The sequence below is a fragment of the Pleurodeles waltl genome, chromosome 9 (assembly GCF_031143425.1).
Source record: "Pleurodeles waltl isolate 20211129_DDA chromosome 9, aPleWal1.hap1.20221129, whole genome shotgun sequence".
Taxonomy (NCBI): domain Eukaryota; kingdom Metazoa; phylum Chordata; class Amphibia; order Caudata; family Salamandridae; genus Pleurodeles; species Pleurodeles waltl.
In genome coordinates, this window is record NC_090448.1 from 851,360,498 (window position 1) to 851,374,427 (window position 13,930).

The following is a 13,930-nucleotide window of genomic DNA, read 5'->3' on the forward strand; positions in this document are numbered from 1 at the left end:
ACGCTGGCGATGGCAGTAACACCGCCGACGGCGTGGCGGTGCTGGACCGCCAGATTATGACCACGGCGGTGAACAGGCTGCAAAGCAGCCAGTTCACTGCTTGTACCACCAGGGTGGTTGGACTGCTGGGGCAAAGGTGGACCACCTTCACCCCGGTGGTCCACCATGGACTGCCAACGGTATTTGGAGCTTCCTTTCTGCCAGGGATTTCCTTGTGGCGACTGCGCCAGGAAATCCCTGGCAGAAAGGAAACTGGCAACAGGAATTTACATTCCTGTCACCAGTGTGTGACTCCCACAGCCCCTCCCACACAGCCACGGTCCCCCTAAGTCCCTAGAGACCCCCCACCCAAGCATGCATGCACCAAGCACACACAATGCAATCATGCATTCACGCACTCATACAGACATACACTTGCACACACCCCCACTTTTTTACGTACTCACACAGACACTCACAATCACACACATACACGCACACAAACACCACCCCCTCCAGTCACACAAACACACACCCCCATGCACGCACACACAACTCATCACCCCCCTCCACTATCGGACGGGCACTTACCTTTTCACTGTGGTCGTCCGGGAGGGGACGGGATCCTTGGGGCATGCTCCGCTGCCAGCACCCCGTCACCCCAACTCCGCCATGCCTATTAGCAACTCGTAATAGGTGTGGCAGTGTTGTGATGACTTGGCGGGGCCGCCGACCGCCAGTATAGCTGCTGGTGGCTCTCTGCTCAAATCCTGGCGGAGAGCGCCATCAGTCATAATAAGGCGGTCAGATGACCGCTATCCCTGGCAGTCTCGTGGCTGGCGGGACTAGGGCAGTCTATGTTATAGACTGCAAATTTCATAATGAGGGCCTAAATGTCTTAATTTTTTCTGGGTGGGACCAAGTTTTTCTAACCCTGTAGCCGCCAAAGTAGTTGAAACATGATTGAACTAAGGCAACTTTTGATGTTTTTGTAAGTTCATGATGTCAATCATTGCAGCTTTGTATGATTTTAATTCCTCCTTGGACCAAATGCGGATCCAGTATCTTATTTGAACCAATGCCGTATAATCTTCGATTTTTCCCATTTGCAAGTCTGTTCTTATTGCATCCATAGGTGTACCACAGCCCAGACAAAGCAAGCATTATATAAATTTGTTTTTGGTTATTTGTATTGCTGGGATCTTTTTAAATCCCCAAATCTCTGCACCATACACTGCAGCATGCCTCGCTTTCATTTTACACACCAGCAGTGTGGATCTAACAGAATGGTTTCCTATGGATTTTGCAAATCTAAGTACAGCACCAGCTTGTTTGGCCAAGGAGATATTGCTTTTGTATAACTGTGGGTTCCAGGCCAATTTGTCATCCACCCTGCACCCCAAGTAATCATAAGTCGCTTCTCAGCCTGTTACTAGCCTTGAAGGTTACTTACAACTTTTGTTTTTGGTTTAGAATCATGAATTTAGTTTTACTTACATTTATCATCAAGTTCCTTAATGGACAAAAAGACTTGAAACCCTTTAATAGTATATGCATCGATATCTCTGTTCTTGCCAATAACACAGCATCATCTGCGAAAAGCAAAATAGGTATATTTTCATTAGCTAGTTTTGGCACATTTGGCATTCAAATTCTTCAGTTTTTGCCGAATTTTATTTATGTAGCAATTGAATAGGATTGGAGCAAGGACATACGCTTGATTAACACCTGGCCTTGATTGGAAGCTCTGCAGTGTAATCATTTCTCGTACTGTATCTGACCCTTGTGGTGTTTCCTGTGTGTAGCAAAATTAGCAGCCTTAGGAATTTTCCTGGGATACCCATTTCCGTCAGAAGTTGCCATAGTATTGGGCGATCCATGCTGTTGAATGCTGTTTGAAGATCGATAAACACCAATCACAGCGAATAATTTTTTAAGGAGACATATTTGGAACAGATCAAGTTTATCTTGAAGCGTTGATCGATTGTGCTTTGGCCCCTCCTAAGACCAGCTTAATATGACAATAGGAAATCTCATTCTTCTATCCACTGGTCTAGCCGAGATTGTATAAATTTGGCAAAAATATTTCCAGCACTGTGAAGCAGTGAAATTGGTCTGTAATTGCACACCATGTTCCGTGGTCCTTTTTTTGTGTATTGGAACAAATTATTGATTTTCTCCATGATGGCGTAATTTCTTCAAAGGACCAAACGCTATTGTTTAAGCAAGTTAGAACTAGTAGTCATAAAACTAGCTGGTTACGATAGACGTCTGATGGAAATCTATCTGGGCCTGCTGCCTTATGTGGTTTTTGTGAAAAGATAGCTTGTACAACTTCTTCCTCATTATATTCTTGCACTGACACCATAACACGGGACATAACATAAACCGTATATCTGGACTTAATCTGAATCTTAATCTGAAGTGTATTATTGGGAACTGACTGAACAGCTGTTTCATATGCAGTCGCCTTGGGCTGCTGAGTCATTATCGCACAGTTCTTAGATGGCAACATTGTCTCGCTTGAGTTGTCATTACTTCCTTCTAACACTTTCTTGTGGCCTATTATATCAAAATACTTTCAGATGTAATCTTACCTTCTCCTTGGTACAGAGTGGTAAAATGATCTACCAAGAGTTGTAGATTAATGTTTAATCCAAAACTTTTGGGGGGTTGTTTACATCCCAACATGATTATTTCTCAAAATATTTTTTAACTTCCCTCAGAGACTGCATCCAGGAGGTCTCCTCAAAGCTTATGGGGGAATATCTTCTTTTTATATTTTTGTGGTTTCTTGTATTGTTGCCTGCTGTAGGAGGCTGGCCTGGTTTGTAGAGGGTACCTAAGGTACTTATACCAGGTTATGCCCTATTAGTGAAATGTGGGCAGTGTTCTAGCATCTTAGGCTGTCTAGGGGTAGCTGTAGAAGAGCAGCTTAGGCTGAACTAGGAGACATGGTGAACCTTTATGTCCTGTTGTTTTCTGTTTATATATTTGTGAGGTAGCCCGGACTTATTTTACTTCCCTCGGTTTTTCTCCCAGCCAGTACTACACATCCAGCTTCATCAATTTCGCCCTGGCCTGTTGTTCCAATAGACATAATGTCATCAGTATCAATACGGGTTGGCAGGAAGAGTTTCAGACTAGACATCCTGGCATCTGCATCCACTTCCTCATTTTCATCACCCAGACTTCTGGATATGGGCCCCTTTACAACTGCCTCTATTTGTTTTGCTAGTTTTACTGTAGTTAGGGGCACGATTCCAGGTTCCTGCTCTGATTTCTGTTCGGATTCCTGTTTACTGCATAGGGGTGTTTTTTTGTGTGCTAGTGCTACCTTGTCCCACTATGATTTTCCCCTTGTTCCATACATGTTGGAAGATCGCGACTTTTTTATTTTTGTATTTTTTTTTTAGGGTTCTTTGTTCATTCTCTGACTTGTTTTTTATTAATTTCTTAGTTTTCATGATCAGTTGCTCCACTGTCTCTTACATCACTTCTTTACTTCACATTACTTTACTTTGTTTTATTTTCCCTGTTTCCTTGTTTGATCCCCTTTTGTAACTCTAATAGCACTGTGGCTCTTAGTCCTTTGACCTTACATCTTGCAGAGAGGTGGAAAAAGGAGAGACAGGGGAGACAAGGTGGTGGTAGGGAAACAAGATGGCAGAGCTAACCAAGCCGCACGAACCTCATGCTGGCCACTTACGCCGCACCCTGCAGTCTGTGGCTCTGAGCCTACCTTAGACCAACCAATCTTAGCCCTGACTTCAACCCCTGTCACCTTATCCACCATCCTTTACCCCTTGCCCTGTATTATTATATGTTACAATGCTTTTGCCCCTGCTGCCAGGGGAATAAATTAAGGGCAAGAATAGCTATAAGAGTTGCCACAAGGACAGGAGTGAAGAAAAAAAAGTCAGTTGTTAGCGTTCACTCCCTGCAACCATATAACACCACTCAACTCTGGAAAAGGGAAATGGAGAGGCTAGTAGATGGCAGAATAGGTTTTTCAAGTCTATCAGTGTACCTCACCTCAAACCCTCAGAGCTGCACTCAAAACTCCACTCGCTCCAGCTCCAGATTCCGGATTCCAGATTCCAGATTCCTGTCTCCTACTGACTGCCTCCTCAACGTGATCCTTGTAATCCTCGATGGGCCTCAATAGCCCAAATGGCAGGACACCTGCCTTGTGTGGTACCCTGTACAGCGCTTTGCTGTCCGCTTCCAAAATCAAGCTGCAAAACAATCAGGCGTGGCCTAATGTGGCACCTCCATGTGCGTTGCACCTCCTGCGCTGTGACGCTAATCCTCTACGAGGCACCAACTGCTCTCCTCCACTGCAAGCCCAGCAGCTGTGTGCAGGGCACAGGACAGCAACAGGAATAGAGGGTGTGTGGAAACTTACATCCCCCCCCTCAGCAGCAAATGTACAAATGGGTAAACAGGCAAACGGGCAGGGTAGAAAAACCCGATCAGCGTCTACTCCACTCCGCTTAGCTCCCGTGCCCATGATCAGCATGTCAGCGTATCTGCGTGTTGCGTCGGCATGATACATTATGAACTCCAGTTCCGGAGCGGAGACTGAACTAATACTTATCGCAAAAGCCCTAATAGTGACTGCTGACACTTCACATAGCACAATTAGGGGCATAATTACAAACCCCAAGCACGATATTTACAAGGCTGCGCTAACACCACCTTGTAAATATGGGTCCCTCTGACACAGTTTCTACGGGAGAATGGCGTGCAATGGGTGTTACTATGGACATGCCACCACAACACCCATTTCTTTTGATGCTGCCCCAGATTTACAATAAGTCATAGGGAGTGGTGTTAGCATGGCACAACAAGAAATACTTTTATTTCTCCTTGTTTTTTCTTTTTTTATGTGTGGTGCTTTCTGCTGCACAGATAGAAAGAGCAAAGTGCCATGAATGGTTGTTTATGTGCTGGAAGGTGTCCCTTTCTGCACATCAACAATCAGTCAATAATGAGGATTTGCTTCTTCTATGTGTCCTGCATTCTGCAAGACACATAGAAGTGCCAAATCAGCATCATAGATTGTTTATGTGCATCATCCTGCACATAAACAATAATTTCCTTCAACACAGACACTCTTGCAATTTCCTGCAAGGATGCCTACGTTGGCAGCTAAATTTAGCTAGGGGAAACACAGGGGTGCAACATATTTTTTTTAAATAAAGCACTCAGGAGAGATATGGGCTGGTAGCTGCTACAGAGTAGGGGGTCTCTTCCCGATTTCGGTATGATCGCTATTGTGGCATTGTTGGAGATAGCACCCAGAGCTTCTGGCTGGCATGGTTCGCCCAGAGCCTCGTGCAGGACATCAATCATCTCCTCCCCCACCCATTTATAAAATTCCACGGGAATCCATCTTCCCCAGGTGATTTATGGTAGGGGAGGTCAGAGATGACTTTCACAATTTGCAGCCTACTGATTTCTCCGTTCAAAAGGTTGTGACCTTCTTCGGAAAGCGAGAGCAAGTCAATGTTAGTGAAGAAGGCCTCTATTTGGGCAGGACTGGATGTCGACTCTGGTGTGTGGAGATGCCGGTAGAAGGATGCAAATTCATTGACTATCTCTTGTGGGTGCGTAAGCATCTCTCCTGTATGAGCGCGAATGGCCGGTATATCGAGAGTGGCCGTTCTCTGACGGAGTTGAGCTGCCAGCAATCGACCGGCCTTCTCACCTTGCTCATAGTGTCTCCCTTGTAGACGTTGCAGGGTGTATTAGGCCTGGGAGGTGTACAGCTCATTTAGGGCCATGCTGGTGCGTTCCAGATATCTGCGCATGTTAAGAGAGGGGTGGCTTGTGTATTGCCCCGTGAGACGCCGAATATCGGCTTGCAGTGCCACTTGTTGCTCTTTTCTTTCTCTATTTGCTAACGCGGCGTCGTCTATCATTTGCCCACGAATGGTTGCTTTGGTCGCTGCCCATACGATCCTCTTGGAGTCGACAGTGCCTAGGTTTTCTTGAACAACTGTGTAAGCATGAGCTCTCAACTGCGTCTTACCATGCGGAGAACGGTAGTGATGAACGGCAAATCTCCACGGTTTGCAACCCGAGGACACTAGGCCCACTTGGACAGCAACGTGGATTGGGGAGTGGTCTGAAAGACTGCATTCCAGTATTCAAGCATCCTGGGCAAGGGCCCCTAAATTATGCGACATGAAGAAATAGCCTAGATGGGATTGAGTGCCGTGCACCAGTGACAAAAAGGTGTACTCTCTGTTGACGGGATGTGTCAGCCTCCAATGGTCTACCAAGCCATTGTCCAGCATTACATCAGACTGTAGGGCCCTGTCGGTGTTATTGCTGATATTCAGGGGCCCTGTCCTATCTAGTACTGTGTCTCTAGCCAGGTTCCAGTTTCCCCCAGTTAGGCAATGAGTTGCCCCTATTTCAGTCAGGAGATGGTTGATTTTCAGAAAGGAAAGTCGTTTTGAACCGATTGGTGCGTAAACGGAGCCCACACATAGTGAGAAGTCCCCATCTTTAGCTTAGCAACACATACCGCCCCTCTGGGTCAACCCACAATTTAATGACAGTGAGGGGGATGGTTTTTCGTAAGAATATTGCGACACCGCAGTTCTTGTGGGGTAGGGCTGCAACTAAATACTGCTGTTCCCACCCAGTCCCTGTGCAGCTTAGAGAACTCAGCCCTGTCAAGGTGCATTTCTTGGAGTAGGGGTATATCAGCCTGCTTGGAGTTGAGGTAGGAAAGCATCTTTTTCCATTTTATGAAATGGGTAATGCCATTGGCATTCCAGGATATGATCTGCAGTGGGGTCGGAGGGGGTGGGGGGAAGCCATCCATCATGGGACTCGAAGGTAGGGGCCAGGGAGTCCAGACAAGAGAGGGGGGTATGAGGGGGCGATGGATGAGTACAGGTATCTAGAGAAAAAGGCTGTCTCGGACAGTGGTTGAGGCAGTGGGGGTAAGGCGAGGAAGGTGAATCAGGACAGAGAGACAGGAGAGAAGGGAGAAGACACCAGGGAAAAGAGAGAGAAGGGAAAAGAACAGAAAGAGGAGAGGAAAGAGAAGAGAAGGAAAGGAGAAGGAGAAAGAGCTAGATTTACAAGGAATGAGCCAGAAGGGTAGAGAGAGGTCGATACAACCTTCAGGAGCAGAGGTGGGAAGAGAAACAGACAGGGAGAAAGAAAGGAGGAGAGGGAGAGAAGAGAAGAGAAGAGAAGAGAAGAGAAGAGAAGAGAAGAGAAGAGAAGAGAAGAGAAGAGAAAAGAAGAGAAGAGAGGAGAAGAGAAGAGAAGAAGAGAAACCCCGCTGATCCCGAGCTGTAGTCTGCAGGTCTAAACATAAGCCTATAAAGCTCAATCGCTCGTCCAGCAGGCCCCCGTCCGGGGGGAGGCACAAAACAGCCCAGTCCTGCCATCTCAATCTCCTTGTCTTGGCGTAAGCACAGTAGAGTGGCGCATCAGCATGTGATAGAAGCCAGTACAGCGCTGTGCCGCGGAGTGGGGGAAAGCAGTATCTTCGCTGTGTGCGTAGTGGGTGACATCAGACCACGATTGTGGTGATACTTTCTAGCCACACAGGTGACACGGGTGCTGGACATCTGAATGGGGAGGGGGAGGAAGGGAGGAGGTAGCATCTATCATCATGTCCGCTGAGGACCCCATGTGTCCTAATGCAGTAACTCCCAGATAGGATACGTAGGTCGTAATGCCCATCATCAATCACTAGCAATGGATGTAAGGTATTTTATCTTTGTGGGGGCCGATCAGGCAGCACTGGGGGATTCTATCTTAGGGAGGGTGAGGAGGGGTGGGGGGTGGCATGTGGGTGCAGGGGGAGGGGTGCGGTGAAAGATGGAGGGGGATCGGGTGAGCGGGGGAGAAGGAGAGCGTGACCTGCGACCATGTGAGCAATATGACATTGAGTACTTAAAACATCGAACAGCAATCAGTCGGAGATAATCAAACTTGAAACATACTATAAACATATTAAATCTGAAATTCGATAGGCACGTTATACAGAAGACTCAAACAGACCAGACAGGGGCTGAGCAATAGAATAACTTTTTCTTAAGACCTATTGGAACACAGTTCAACTGCAAAACAAAACATCAGCAACAATATATAGGCAGGTACTCATCCTTCCGTCGTCTCAGTGGGAGGACCATTGCGTCACGCGCAGGGCTCCAGATTCACCACCATCACAGCTCCTGTAGTATGCTGTGCACCTTTGTCATCAGGCGGGGGCTGCAGTGTGCTTCACGGGGGAGCGAGACTTGTCTCTGTCTGTGGTCTGCGTGTGCATCACCACTGCCTGGAGTACTTGTCCCCTGTCGTCAAGGCTCTTCGTGAGTCTTTCTAGGTCTCTCCCATCCGGGATGAAAGTCTACGGTGGGCTGTCCCATTTCCCCAGGGTGGAGTTCGGGGGCGGCGCGCCCTGAGTCACCACAGATAAGTCCTGAGGCTGGGTCGGAGGAGCTGTATCCATGGACTGGGTCTGGGTCCGGAGCTCTTCCAGAAAATCTCGCAGGTCTTCAGGGTCGTAGAAGTCCTTGGACATACCGTTTTTAGTGATCCACATTCTTGCCGGTTCAAATAGACCGTATTTCCCTTCCAGCTGGCGCAAACGTGGTCGGAGGGCCAGGAATGCCTTCCTACGCTCGCTGGTCTCTATGGAGAAATTGGCAGTCAGTCTGATCCCTAGTCGATCCATCCAATGGAGTTGGCGGGTCTGCACGTGTCGCAGAAGGCATTTTATGATTGGGTGGGGTTGATTGGCTTTGTCCCGTCGTTTGGGGCCTAGTCTGTGCACTCCTTGAAATTTCAAGGGGGATCGAAAGTTAGGCCAGTGAGCTTGGGTAGGGTCTCCTGTAAGTAGGATTGAATGTCCGCACCTTCAGTGTTCTCCGGGAATCCGAGAAAGCGGATGTTGTCTCTACGACTCCTATCCTCTAGGTCTATTAGCTTGCTTCAGAGGTATAGAAGTTCCTGATCTCTGTCCAGGGAGGAGGTGATGTGTGTTTCCACCGTTGACACTCGCTGTTCTAGTCCCATCACTCTGACTGAAAGCCTGCAATATCCAGATGCATGTATTTCGTCTCCTCTGTCAGCGAGGTCATAGCGGTGTCCATCCCCTCAAGCCTGCGACCCACCACCGATATCACTTGTAGAATGCGGTCCATAGATGCTCTCTTCGTTCAATCCGCCAGGTTGCTGGACGGAGTAATTGGGTGCACCTATGAGGCGGGGGACAGGGCTCTCGAATGTTGTAGAGCTACAGAGAAAAGTAATTGCCTGGATGGTTTACCTGATTGCTTGCCCGACGTCCTGCCACCAGGCATCGCAGACTCCCTAATGCGGATATGTTCTGGTAGGCTGTAGACCCGGGGGGGGACTCTCGCTGAGTGTCCGCTTGCGATACAGTAACACTGTGTTGGCGAGCGATAGACATGGGGGGGAGGCTCCTGCCGCCGCCCGCAATGGATTTTGTACTTAGCGGGGACCAGTAAGTGACTGCTGCAATGCCAGTGGTCAGAAGTAAAAAATAGGGAGGGAAGTTGCGAGTCTCATTAATACAGGATCCATGAAGAGGGATGATTTTAGCGCATGGGGTCTCCACTGTTCCAGCATTGGTGTAGATACTCTATGCCTGTAGGCCCTCCAGTCTGGAGGCTGTGGACAGCACGGTTAATCCACTGCCGCAGCGTGTAGTGGTACGCGGATGGTCCGCCCCTGGTGTTCCCGACAGGCTCTCTCTGTTCTACATGCGCGGAGTGGGAGGGAGTGCTTGGTCCCTCTACCAGTTGTCCCGATTCACATGTCTTTCAGGGTGCGGTTCCTCTGTGGGTCGTGACGTATCTCGTGAATCTTGCTTTCCCCGGATCATGGGCGCAGTGACAAGGAAGAGGGGTGTTCCCCTCCTAAGAGCCCAAGGGTTGCAGTAGCCAGGGGATCAAGGACCTGCTGAACAGGGTCCCTCTCTGTCAGTATAGATCTGTGGTTGTGGGGTCACTGCTTTCGTGCCCGTAACGCGCTGTCTTTGTGCACTTGGAAGTCAGCCTGGGGGGTGGGGGATGGAGCACCACGTCCACCCCCTACTTTCCGAGGGTCGGGTGCGTGGACTCACATTCTTTGGTTGATGTGTGGGCGAGCCGGGTCACTGCCATCCTCCTCATTCCGTAGCGGCGGGCGCACCAGGCTCAGGACTCTCTGAGGAGGGGGGAGGTGAGAGGAGGTAGGGTGAGAACGCATGGGCGGAGCAGAGTCGCTGGCTGTAAGGGCGACCCACCAGTGAATCTCCACCACGGCACGCACCTCTCCCCGAGGAGCTCGAAGCCGCTTTTTCATTTCTCCTTGCATTGGGCCGGGTTGTCACGGGAGGCCCGGGCCCGGTGCGAGGTCGCAGGCCGTTTTGGTGCGCACACCCCGTGCAGGGGCTAGTGGGCTCACTTCACGCCCATCTGGTGATCTACCTCACAACAGCGTCCTATGGAACCTCCTCAGTGGTTGGATTTGGAGGCTCACTGCCCACGCCGCACTGTCTCCCCCAGTCCAGGGCCCACCGTCCCACAGAGCTCTACTCTCAGGCAGCCATTTCATCTTGTGGCCAGACCACACCCCCAGAGGGCTGCTTCTTTAGTAAGTTTGCTGCTGCTCCAATTGATTTTCTGCTCAGGCTGCAGCAAAATCAACTTGAATGTCTGCGGACTCTTGTGCAGCTCATAATGCCATTTGTTTGTCATGATTTTCCAGTGCTTTTCATGCTACTAGCACTAAATTGAAGCACAGACGGGGTGTCATGTATATAGTGTACCTGGTGGTGGAAGTCCACAGAATCTCATGTAACTCCCCTGAATTCAATGGAGTGAAACTCTCTGAGTTCTGCACACCCCTAGTTTATAGCATTCTTTGTATAGGGTCAAGTTGTGATGTTTGATTCGTCTACACCCTTCCTCAAATCTTAACAATACAGTCAGATATCTTTCATGATGGATTGATCATGTCCTCAAATCTGGGCTTAAAATGTATTCTGGCAAGATCCCAAAGCTATACTTCCTGAATAAATGAACAGACAAACAAAAACATAAATGAGTGGGTGAATGAAACAGCAATTCATTGAAAGAAGTGGTGACCTCAGCTGCAAAACACATGTCCATGAATAATCACTAGCTACTTCCAGTCTAAGGATTTAGGTGGACATTACAACCCTGGCGGACGGTGTTAAAGCGGCGGTAACACCGCCAAAAGGCCGGCAGTAAAAATTTTGGAATTATGACCGTGGCAGAAACCACTAACAAAGACAGCCACTTTAACACTCCGACCGCCACGGCGGTACAGACAAACAGCGCAGCAGTCACCGCCAACAGACAGGCAGAGGACAATGTACCGCCCACAGTATCACAACCTACCAATCCGCCACCTTTTCCGGGGCGGTTTCACCGCAGATAAAAACACAGCAGAACCAGCCATTTCAAAGGGAAAACGCTCAGCTCTACACATCCCACGAGGAATCAGGACACCATGGAGCCGGAGCTCCATATTCTGCCAGCGATAGTCTTCCTGCTCCTATACGAGGATCATCAACGCTGGCGGCGAAGAGCACAGTGAGTACTGCACCTACGACATAGGGGAGGGGGGAGGCAAAAACACAGGGACACACACAACCAACATCCCAACCCCCACCCCGACCCTCACCCACTACAACACACACACCAATGCTTATCTATACATCAGAGTAACACCCCCCAATCCCCCCGGAAGAATGCAAAGACAAAAGGAAATTAGTGGAACCATTGTAATATATCAAAATACAGTCAGCAAATATATACATATATATATACAAATTAAACAAAATATACACCACGATTAGTAGTGCAGGTAATGCACCATTCATTGTCCGTGGACCACTGGGCCCAAAATGCATGGGCGAGGCCCACACAAGATACCTGATCAAAACGGAGAGAACACTGCTGGGGCATCAGATAGAAATACAACAGGCACCTCAGGGGGAAGGGAAGGGGGGGCACCTCAGCCAGATGAGTGCACCACGCCAGATCCACGAGGGGGCTCCATGCCCATTGATGTATCCTGGGGATTGCAAAGCCACAGTCTCTCAAGTCTCTACAGTGGGTGGTTTGCCCACTGTTACATCCTGGGGAGTACAAAGCCACAGTCTCTCAAGTCTCTACAGTGGGTGGGTTGCCCACTGTTCAATCCTGGGGAGTGCAAAGCCACAGTCTCTCAAGTCTCTACAGTGGGTGGCTTGCCCACTGTTCAATCCTGGGGAGTGCAAAGCCACAGTCTCCCAAGTCTCTACAGTGGGTGGCTTGCCCACTGTTCAATCCTGGGGAGTGCAAAGCCACAGTCTCTCAAGTCTCTACAGTGGGTGGGTTGCCCACTGTTCAATCCTGGGGAGTGCAAAGCCACAGTCTCTCATGTCTCTACAGTGGGTGGGTTGCCCACTGTTCAATCCTGGGGAGTGCAAAGCCACAGTCTCTCAAGTGGATAACAGTCTCCACTGGTGCTGGAGGGGGACTGGTGCCCAGAGTGCAGCACACACCCTGTGACAGTCCCAATTGCGTCACTGCCCCTGCCGCAAATGGGCTAGCGGTGCATTCCATGGCGGTCTTTGCCCTGTTCAGCGGTCCCTGGCCTGTTCAGCGGTGCTTGCGTTGCCAGTGTCAGATCTGTTCAGTGGTGCATTCCATGCCGGTCTTTGCCCTGTTCAGCGGTCCCTGGCCTGTTCAGCAGTGCTTGCGTTGCCAGTGTCAGACCTGTTCAGCGGTGCATTCCATGGCGGTCTTTGCCCTGTTCAGCGGCCCTGGCCTGTTCAGCGGTGCTTGCCAAGGCGGTCCTTCATTGCCCAGCAGGGCTGTGGCTGGCGGTCCTTCATGGGTCAGCTGGGCTGTGGCTTGCGGGGCCCTCCTGGCCAGATGGGCTGTGGCTGGCGGTGGCCTCCTGGCCAGTGACGATGGGGCTGGCGGTGGCCTCCTGGCCAGTGACGATGGGGCTGGCTTCTTGGGCAGTGACTCTGGCGGTGGCCTCCTGGCCAGTGACGATGGTGCTGGCGGTGGCCTCCTGGGCAGCAGGGATGATGGCGGTCCTCTCCACCGTGCTCCTCCTCCCAGACTTTGGAGATTTCTTCTGCCCCTTCCCCACCTTGGGCGGAGTCACAGCTGAGTCGACAATCCCCCCGGGACCCTTGTGAGCGGCTTTGCTGGCTGGAGTCTTCCCCATCTCCCGCTGGGCACTGTCCAACTTCTGGTGCTTCACAGGGGGGGGACTGGCTGTGCTCTGGCTCCGTGCCACACTGGCTGGCCTGGTGGCTCGTGCACTCCACATACCTGTAACAACAGGCCCCACTGGTCCCGGAGATTTCTTGGCTGAGGTGCTAGTACGGGACCTATGAGTTGGAAGGGGGGGTGGTGGTGGGAAATAGGTTAAGGGGGGCCAGGAAAAGTTTTTGGGAGACACTGGGACGGGTAGATGGAGGGGGTTTGGGAGTGGAGGAAGAGGTGGTGGTTGTAGGAGGTGTAAGTTTTGTGGATTTGGGTGCAGGTGCATGGGCTGGAAGCTGTTGTGAGGTGGATGGCTGTTGGGTGGGTGTGTGTCTGCGTGTGTGTATCTTCGGAGGGGGCGTCACAGACACACTGGGAGAGGACACAGTGGACGTGTAAATGGTAGTTGGGGTGGTGAGTGCACGTGAGCGGGGTGTGGTGGTGGGTGTGCTGGTGCGGAACGTAGTGGGTGTAGTGGTAGTGCATGCAGGTGTGAGTGTAGACGAGACTGGGAGGGAGGAGGGAGACGATGAGGAGGGGGACACAGTGGAGGCAGTGGATGTTGGTGTGTCTGTATGTGTGTGATGCTTGCGTGAGTGCCTGTGGGATGTGTGGTGCTTATGTTTGCCTGACCTTCCCTTGTGTGGTGAGGTGTGTGCAGGCTGGTGTGATGG